Below are 8,422 nucleotides of genomic sequence, written 5' to 3' on the forward strand. Positions count from 1 at the left end.
TTACATTTCCACTTGAAAAAGAAATTATTAAGTTATCACTAATCTTGTTACAGTAAAAGGTCTCATTCTTCCTTTTCAAATGACTGCTGCATCAAATTACCCTTGCAGTCGGCGACACAAAAAAACGAAAAGAAAAAAAAACAAAAAAAAACTGGCTGCCTCAGAGACAAAAAACAAAGTGATTTCCAGGACTTATTATCCAGAAGCCCTTATTTCCGGCGAGTGGGCAGTCACGAGCGCTCATGGCCAGGCTCCTCTCTAAAATAATGGCACTATTCTCCCAGGGGTCTCAGGCCTTGTAGCTCCGGCATGCTCGGCATTTCAAACTTCCATAACAAAGTTGGACAATATACCCATGACCAGTGGATTCAAACACTTATCACATGTCTCTCTTTTACTTGCACTGGCCACTTATCGCTTCAAACAAAATCTGATTTAGAGGAACTGAAACAGTAAACAATATGGCACAGAGAGCCCAGCTGTCCGACATAAAAACAGTAACCCCACTTGTTCAGACATCGCATAGTAAAAAAGGGAGGGGGGGGGGGGGGGGGGGACTAGTGGCTTTGCCTCATTTCCTCCCTCTGTGGGGTCACAGTGTCATACCCAGTAGGTTAAGAAATTGGCATTAAGGGCTTAATTAAGACCAATGACCTCAATATGTGAGCTGGGTTTGCTACAGTCTGCTGTTAAAACAAGGAGCCTTAAGTGCTTTGGCGCCTGGTTTAACTGCAGAGAAGTGGGTGTAGGTTTGTTCCAAAATGTCATACAAAGTGCTGTATTTGTAGTACAACATCAACATATCATTACGCTTGAATCTAAACAGAACCCTGGTTATGCAGACACATGCATCTGAAGATATAACAACCTGCTTTCCATATAAACTGTAAAGTTTCCAAGTGGAATGAGGTTGGAGGCACACCACCGATGCACTTCTTACTACGACTGCTACTACTATGCTTTACTCTGTGATTTGATGGAAACAGGATGCTTTTTGAATAAACTCTGGAGGAAATATATAGCTCAAGAGTCATATTTGTTGCTGGAAACACTTTTGAAATTTAAAAACAAACAAATAAACATGTAAATAATGAAATCCTTCACAAGACACCCTAACTCATGCTCTGTTCAGCTGTCCTTAATGGTCCCATTTTTTTGTCCCTTGAGGAGATATGAAATAGAATGAGTTGTCATGTGATAAAAGCCACATCGAAACTGGAATGAGTTTCATGTGAAATCCCATTTAGTAACAATTCCCATGAAAGTCAAAATGCCAGGTCAATTTATCTCTGGAAAAGAGTCAAAACAGGAATTAAATGAGCACATGAAAATAAAAGTCAATTTTGTGCTGGCCATGCAGCAAATAGATGGCACTGAAACCTTCCGTAAAAACTGGTTTGGTCGCTCTTTAGACTCAAAGCCTTTAAAATGTCAGGGATTTTCCACTTTTACTCACATCAGTGATGAACAGGTCAACCATTTAAAAAATAAATTATATATATATAAAATATGGCTAAACCTAAAGATGAGAGTCCATCTGTGGCCTTGTGAAGGAGGGTCCATATGAAATTATATTGTCTGATGCCTGAAGCGTAGGAGTGATGACTGCATGCATTCCTAAGCAAGCCAGTTCTCCCACAAACTAAACACTAATACCAGGCAGTGACATTCCTGCTGACCTTTTTGACCCTCTTTCCCTCACACTAAATCCCCCCAAGGACTGTATTATGTCAAAGCCCAAGACATTTAAACTGATCCATGAAGGGAAAAGATAAAATGCCAACAAGAAACAACAAACAAAAGCTGGCGTGTCATATACATGGAGGCAACTCAAATGGATTCAGATATTTTACCCCAAGCAAAAAAAAAAAAAAAAAAACCCACGCAGAAAAGAACTGAACCTACAAACAAGTATTGTCTATCTGCTAGAGCCAGAAATATCCTATTCCTCTGTGCCATGGAGCTCCATTGTTGACCACAGCAGTTTGTTTTGACATCACACATGATCCATCCTGTGCCCAAAGTCTATTCTTCCCTGATGAAAGTTGAAACACATGCAAACATTCAGTCCTGCTGAAGTAATTTTTCCTCAAAAAAAAGATAGTGTCCAGCTGTTTAAGGAAATTGCTTAACCCTTACTTTTTTTCTTTTTTTATTGTCTTAAGTAGGAAGGAAGAGGCTTGGTCCCGACTATCATAGATATCTTTTCAGACACACCAGGAAAACACTGATCAGAAGGAAAACACGTCCACATTACATACTTTTGCAAAAACTTAACCACAATTGGCCTCCAGTTTGTTTTAAAATATACCATCAAGACCACAAATATCTTTGTGGGACTGAGCATCATTGTTATCCCACATATTGAGATGATGTGATGATACTGAGACGATGCAGAGCCAGCTTCAAGTGGTTGTAGCTTTTCCTTAGGCCAACGTCTTTGCTCTGTACACCCAGCTGGTTGTTGCATAATTTTTGATCGTCAGTGTCAGGAGAAACAACATTGGGAAACAAAAACAGTAGACACAACCTCTAACTTGATTTCACAAGAATCGCCCTTTATATTTTAAGTTAAAGACCATACAATATTAGAAAGAAAACCCCATCGGTTGACTGTGATCAGATGACCCTCTATGAGCAAGCATTTGTTGATGGTGGTGAGGAAATACTCCTCTTTTACAGGAAGAGACCTCTGCCTGAACCAGGCTTAGGGAGGGGTACGTATCTGCTGGGACCAGTCAGAGGGTAAACTTCTATGAAAGAGGTGGACATTTCACTCCAAGCCTATTCAACAATGCTCTTTTGATACACTTTTACAAAGCAAATATCCACTTATAGCCATCATGAATAAATTGCTCACAAACCTTAGTTCACTCTAAACTAAAGTTTTTATTTTAAAAAGGGCAACAATTGCAAAAGCAATGGATAAAAAGCATATGTTCAGAGGCCTAAAAACAGCTTTTTTGTGGAGGTCTGAGAGGCCATCTAACACTATAAAAACCACACTATAAAACCGCATTAATGACATCATTCACTTATTGTTCTGCTCTTGCCATTTGAATAAATGTTTCCACCCCCCAAAAAAGGAATCAATGCTACTGATCTAAATCCATCTGACAGAAGAATTTTTCAATTTTAAAGAAAGAAATCAGTAAGAGAATCAAACTCTACTTTTCTGGGGCTAAGAGGTGGTTTTAACGTCAACCAGATGGATTTGGAGTGATACAGAATGAGGAGGGGGGAGGGATGAAGCATCTGAAAATAGGCTGGGATTACTTGACCATACGTTGAATGGTCGGTCTCTGTAACACACACACGCCTCTACCGGTGCCTCGTGCTCCTATAACTTACCTCCAGCTGTGGTACAGATGTGCATTTCAGAATGTAGCATAAGAAGCTGCATAAGGTGAAGTACTACAACCCAGTTTGTCGTAGGAAGTTTAGACCTGCTCATAATCAGCTGTACGATACTTTTGCTCATGGTTTGTAAATCTGTGTGACACTTTAGGTCAAAGGTCTGAGAACAAGTTTAAAATAACTTGCTACCATAAGTTCATGACTACTTCTTCTTTAAAAGTAATCTAATCAATACATTCGCTTCTCCTTCAGCACCATCACCCTTGACTAAAATAAACTGCAAATATAACCAGATCTGAAACTATAACTGAATACAGACCGTCTCCAATACACCTACATTGCTGCCATTCCTTTTAAAACATTTGTTTTAGTCGGATTTGAACCCTCCTGAGCTGAACTGACAGCTAATAACAATGACAAAAGTTACTAAGACATTAATCAACTTATAAAAACTTATTCAGTACAAGAATCATCTGCAGGCTTTTGTGCACTGGAGCACAGGGCTGCACCTAATGTTTTTCCACACCAGTTGTCATCACTGCATTTTATGATTGAATATTCTGGCCCACCTGCCTTGCTCTTGGTCTTCCTGTGCCACCCAATTTAAGAAAAAGCCCCATCAAAAACTCCAGTAAAACACCCTCCTTTTGTTTACCCTTCCCCCTGAGAGATGGTGCATAGAACTTTCAGTCTGGGCTACTGTGAGGTCAGGTTGTTTCATAGTAACGTCAGACACTAAACCAGCGCTGGGTTTCTCACTGCAGCACCGGCTGCCGCAACACGCTACACAAACAAGTCTTTGTCTTTTAGAGCCTCACATGGTAGCACCACGACTCTGATCCCAAGTTATTGCAGTTTTTCCACGTGGCCCAAACTACATCACAGGCAGAATTCAAACTAGAGAGGAAAAATAAATTGTCAAAATAAAGAAAAGCTCTGGAGGAAATGAGTAAGAGATCTCAGCAAGCCAAGAAAAACTACAGTTTGTTGCCTTTGTTATCACTAACGTAACTCAGAAGTCCTAGTATTACTCACACCATTATAAGCGCTTCCAATAAACAGGATTGAAACAGAGGCATCCTTACGCTCAGGAAGACCTTCACTCAGTCCTGTCAGGAAGTGCTTCCTGGCAAATTCTGGGGAAATGTCTTCCTCTTGCAAAGACACTGCAATTTTCCTGCAATCCCTTCACACACTGCAATAAAAGCTGAAAGTCCAGGAGCTCCTATATTACTTCTGTCACATCATAATGGAGCCTTTAGCATCAATTTTACTGAATTTAGAGAGGAACGAGCCTTTAAATCTGTTCCTGTGAGACAAATGTTTTAGATTAAGACGTTATAATTAATTTCAGAAGAATGTAAACATCCCAGTATGTCATGTGGCTTCAACATGACACCTCCCTTCTTTCAAAATACACTACCACAAGATAACTGCACCAAGAATGCAAGGAATGCAAATATCATGGAGAGAAAAAAAAAAAAAAAAAAAAAAAAAGGTGCCTGAGATAGAAAGGCCCCCGTAGAATTTTTGGACACGTGGCTTTAAGAAAAACAAAATCTAAATCTAGAAAACTTTGGGGAGTGTGCCATGTAAATCTTATTGCAAGGCAAGTTTACTGCCATGGGCCAATAATGGACTTTGTCCTGACTGACTGACTGACACACACACACACACACACACACGCACACGCCTGCTGCCTGAGGAAACATGCTTCCAGGAGATTAGACTTATTTATTTGTGTCTCTTAAACAATCACTAAGCAGTTTGTTTTACTATGCTCCTGTAACATCAGATATGGCTGTGCAAGCAAGTGTGCATCAGCATGGGTTTTCTGAGACATGAATCATTGGCTGAATGAGTGAGGTGAGAATACAAATGTGGTTATTGACAGAGAGGGAAATAAAATCCTTTGTTAAGTTTTAGGTTATCTGCCTGCAGGCCAAGACGTCACCAGAGGGAGATCGGGAGAGTAGAGCACTGCCAGGGGGTCATGTGCCTCAGGAGTGGGGGTTTTCCTGAATAAAAAAAACTACACTGCAGACTTTTACCCACACAAAGGCTGCATAAGTCTCAGGCTGATGATGAAAAAAGCCGACACTGGACCTGAATCAGCTATAAAGTGCTGGCTCCTACATCATTTTCTAAATGATGCTGGGCGCCAAACTGAGTCTGACTGGAGGTTCACGACAGTGATTCATAAGTTGGCCTGCACATTTATGGATACATAAATAAAATGTGATGCAATAAGGGTCCTCACATACAAAGCTAGCACAATTAAAAGCACTAAAAGAAACTGCAATGCTTTGAAAAAAAATGTACTGTCTCCAATAACTTTATCACTTCTATGGATTATTAGTATCTACATGTGTTTTTTGTTAACATGGAATTTAAACACATGTGTGGTGCATGGGCTGGTGATTTAACCCCAAATAACATTTTAAAACTGCAGTGAAATATCACAGTAAGACCCGGGGAGATTTTCTATATAAGTGTTCACCGATGGTGTAGAAATAGAGGAAAATACAAATTATAATATCACAATAAATTCTAAATACCTCAACACAATTATGGCTATTTAACTTTAGGCTGCCATATGTGCAGTATAATCTTAAATAGCCATTAACATAGGGAATACATTCAATATTCAAATGAATACGCAAAAGTTAGGGGAAAAAGCTCACCTCTGGGTTAATACGTTAGCTAACACGTCCACATCGTTTTTAGCTTCAAGTCCAATTAAACAGAAAACAAGATGACTTTAGCGTTTTTAACACCGTAAAAGTCAAGTAAGCACTTTAGTAAAGACTGGAAAAGTCAACAGTTAACAGTAACTCTGTTTTTAAAACTGCAAAAAACTTAATTGAAACTTCGGAAAACTTACAGTTTTCGACCAAAGAAAAAGTTTTAACGACGGGGTCCTGCAGTCTCCAGTTAGCTTACTCCAAACTCTTTGGCCGCCTTTCAACGGAGCTTCATGGTCGCCGTTCACCTTCTCATTGAATTTGTCTGCGAAATGAAGTTTTCATCCAGCTAAAAAAGGCGATAGAGTGCGGCGTCAAGTTAAAGCCACACAGGAAGAAACTTCAGGAAGTCATGACTTCAGAATAAAAGCATAAAATCCGTTAGCAGAGGAAGAATCGCTTTTGCCCTTCACAATAAAACTCATGTCCTCTGATGTTAGACTAAGACATGACATTTCTTGTATCTTTCTCACTGCTGCCACAAAGCAACACTTTGAATTCAGTAATTTTCATATTTTTTCCAACCTTCATGATAATAAAATGATTAAAAAAAACATCTTCTGCTCCTAGTGTTAAGAAAGTATTCTATATGAGCTTTGTCATCCCATTGTAGGCTAATATAATGTTGTATGTTATTCTTAACTTATTATTATATGAGGGACAGCAGATGCTGAGCGAAGTAAGACAGAGAAGGTTGAGATGATTCTGACATACAGAGGAGGGATAGTGGATATAGTGGAGATGAATGCTCAGCGTGGTTTTCCTCTTCTCCTCTTATTTAGCAGCTCCACTGATATATCAATGGAGGACATAGAGGGTTAGTGTGACGGAGGAAGCTGAGACAGACAATCCACTGTAGTGACCTCTAAGTGATGATAATGATTTCATTTAGACTTTTACCTTTAATTGTGCTGTATTCAACTTTTTACAAAGAATTTATTCAAATTCAAATTCAAATTTTTATTTGTCACGTGCAGTCATACACAGTATGATATGCAGTGAAATGCTTAGACAACTGCTCGTGACCTAAAGAAAAAAAAAAGGAAAAGGCTATGAATAAGACAGGAAATAAATATGAAAAATTAAAAAGTGTAAATTTAACTAGGAAGGAATAAAATATAGAAAATTAAGGTTAAAAATGAAATAACTGTACAACACAAATTAGAATGAAGGGTAAATTTAACTGGGAAAGAATAAGATAAAATATATAAATTAAAGTTGAAAATAAAATAACTGTACAACAAAATACACAATACACAGTATAGAACTATATAAGAATGTATGAAGAAATATAAATAAATAAATATATATATACACACAATAACAGCAGCTGTACAAGTATTAACTGGATTCTTTGTATCTATTATCTTTGTAAAATAGAAATTATTATTAAGAGTTTCTATTTATCATATGTCATTTATTGTTTTTTACTTTTCCCCCTTCATTTAGTTATTTCCGTTTGTGCAATTTTTTAACATTTATTTTGCCATTTTGTTTTGTCACATGGTATTTTACTTAATATTTAAGATTTCTGTCTATTTTAATAGTGTTTCTTGGTTTGAGTTTTTGGAGAGGTTTGTAGCAATCCAGCGCAGAGTTTTTGACATTTATATTCAGATGTGTTTCTTGTTCACATATGATGTACATGCTGCATATATACATATATACTCACCAGCTTCTTTGTTATGTACATCTTGTACCTTCAGAGCTGCCTTAATTCTTCATGACATAGAAAGGAAGTGCTGGAAACATTCCTCAGAGAATTTGGTCCATATTGAGATAATAGCGTCATAGACTTCCTGCAGATTCATTGCATGTACATCCCTGATGAAAATTTCCATTCCACCACATCCCACGGTGTTCTGATGACGTGGAGGTCATTTGAGTGAACTCATTGTCCTGTTTAAAAAACCATTCTGAGAGCAGCCATCAGAAGATGGGTGCACTATGTTTATAAAGGTGTCCAAAGTGTGCCAGTGAAATATTCCTTGCACGTTACACCACCAGATCCATGTTTTCATGCTGTTTATGGCAAATTATGATACTACCATCCAAACGTTGCAGCAGAAATCAAGACTCCCCAGACCAGCCCATGTTTGAGGTTCTAGTTGTGGTGATCCTGTGTGAACTGTAGCCTCAGTTTCCTGCTCATTGCTGACAGGAGTGGCACCCAGTGTGGTCTTCTGCTGTCCATTCTGAGATATTTTTGGTACAGATAACAGATACTTTGGTGATAACGAGTGGCTATTTCAGTTACTGCTGCCTTCCTGTGAGCTTGAAGCAGTCTGCCCATTCTCCTCTGACCTCTGGTATCAACAAGT

At 38.5% G+C, this 8,422-nt stretch overlaps 1 protein-coding gene across 4 annotated transcripts in view; it reads right to left on the bottom strand.

The window, feature by feature from the left end:
* The window catches only part of ppfibp1a (PPFIA binding protein 1a), a 32,006-nt gene extending 23,786 nt beyond the window's left edge, over positions 1-8,220 (bottom strand). Inside the window, exons 1-2 of one of the 4 annotated variants that reach the window (XM_080887794.1) lie at positions 7,774-8,219; positions 6,242-6,390 (exon numbers count right to left, since the gene is read on the bottom strand). The gene's annotated coding sequence lies outside the window, so the exon portion shown is untranslated. Of the gene's footprint in view, positions 1-6,041; positions 6,061-6,241; positions 6,421-7,773 lie in introns of those variants that run through there. The other 3 variants (XM_080887795.1, XM_080887793.1, XM_080887796.1) reach the window with 3 other exon arrangements.
* Positions 8,221-8,422: the final 202 nt, after the last annotated feature.

The sequence above is a fragment of the Rhamphochromis sp. 'chilingali' genome (assembly GCF_963969265.1).
Source record: "Rhamphochromis sp. 'chilingali' genome assembly, chromosome: 7".
NCBI lineage: Eukaryota > Metazoa > Chordata > Actinopteri > Cichliformes > Cichlidae > Rhamphochromis > Rhamphochromis sp. 'chilingali'.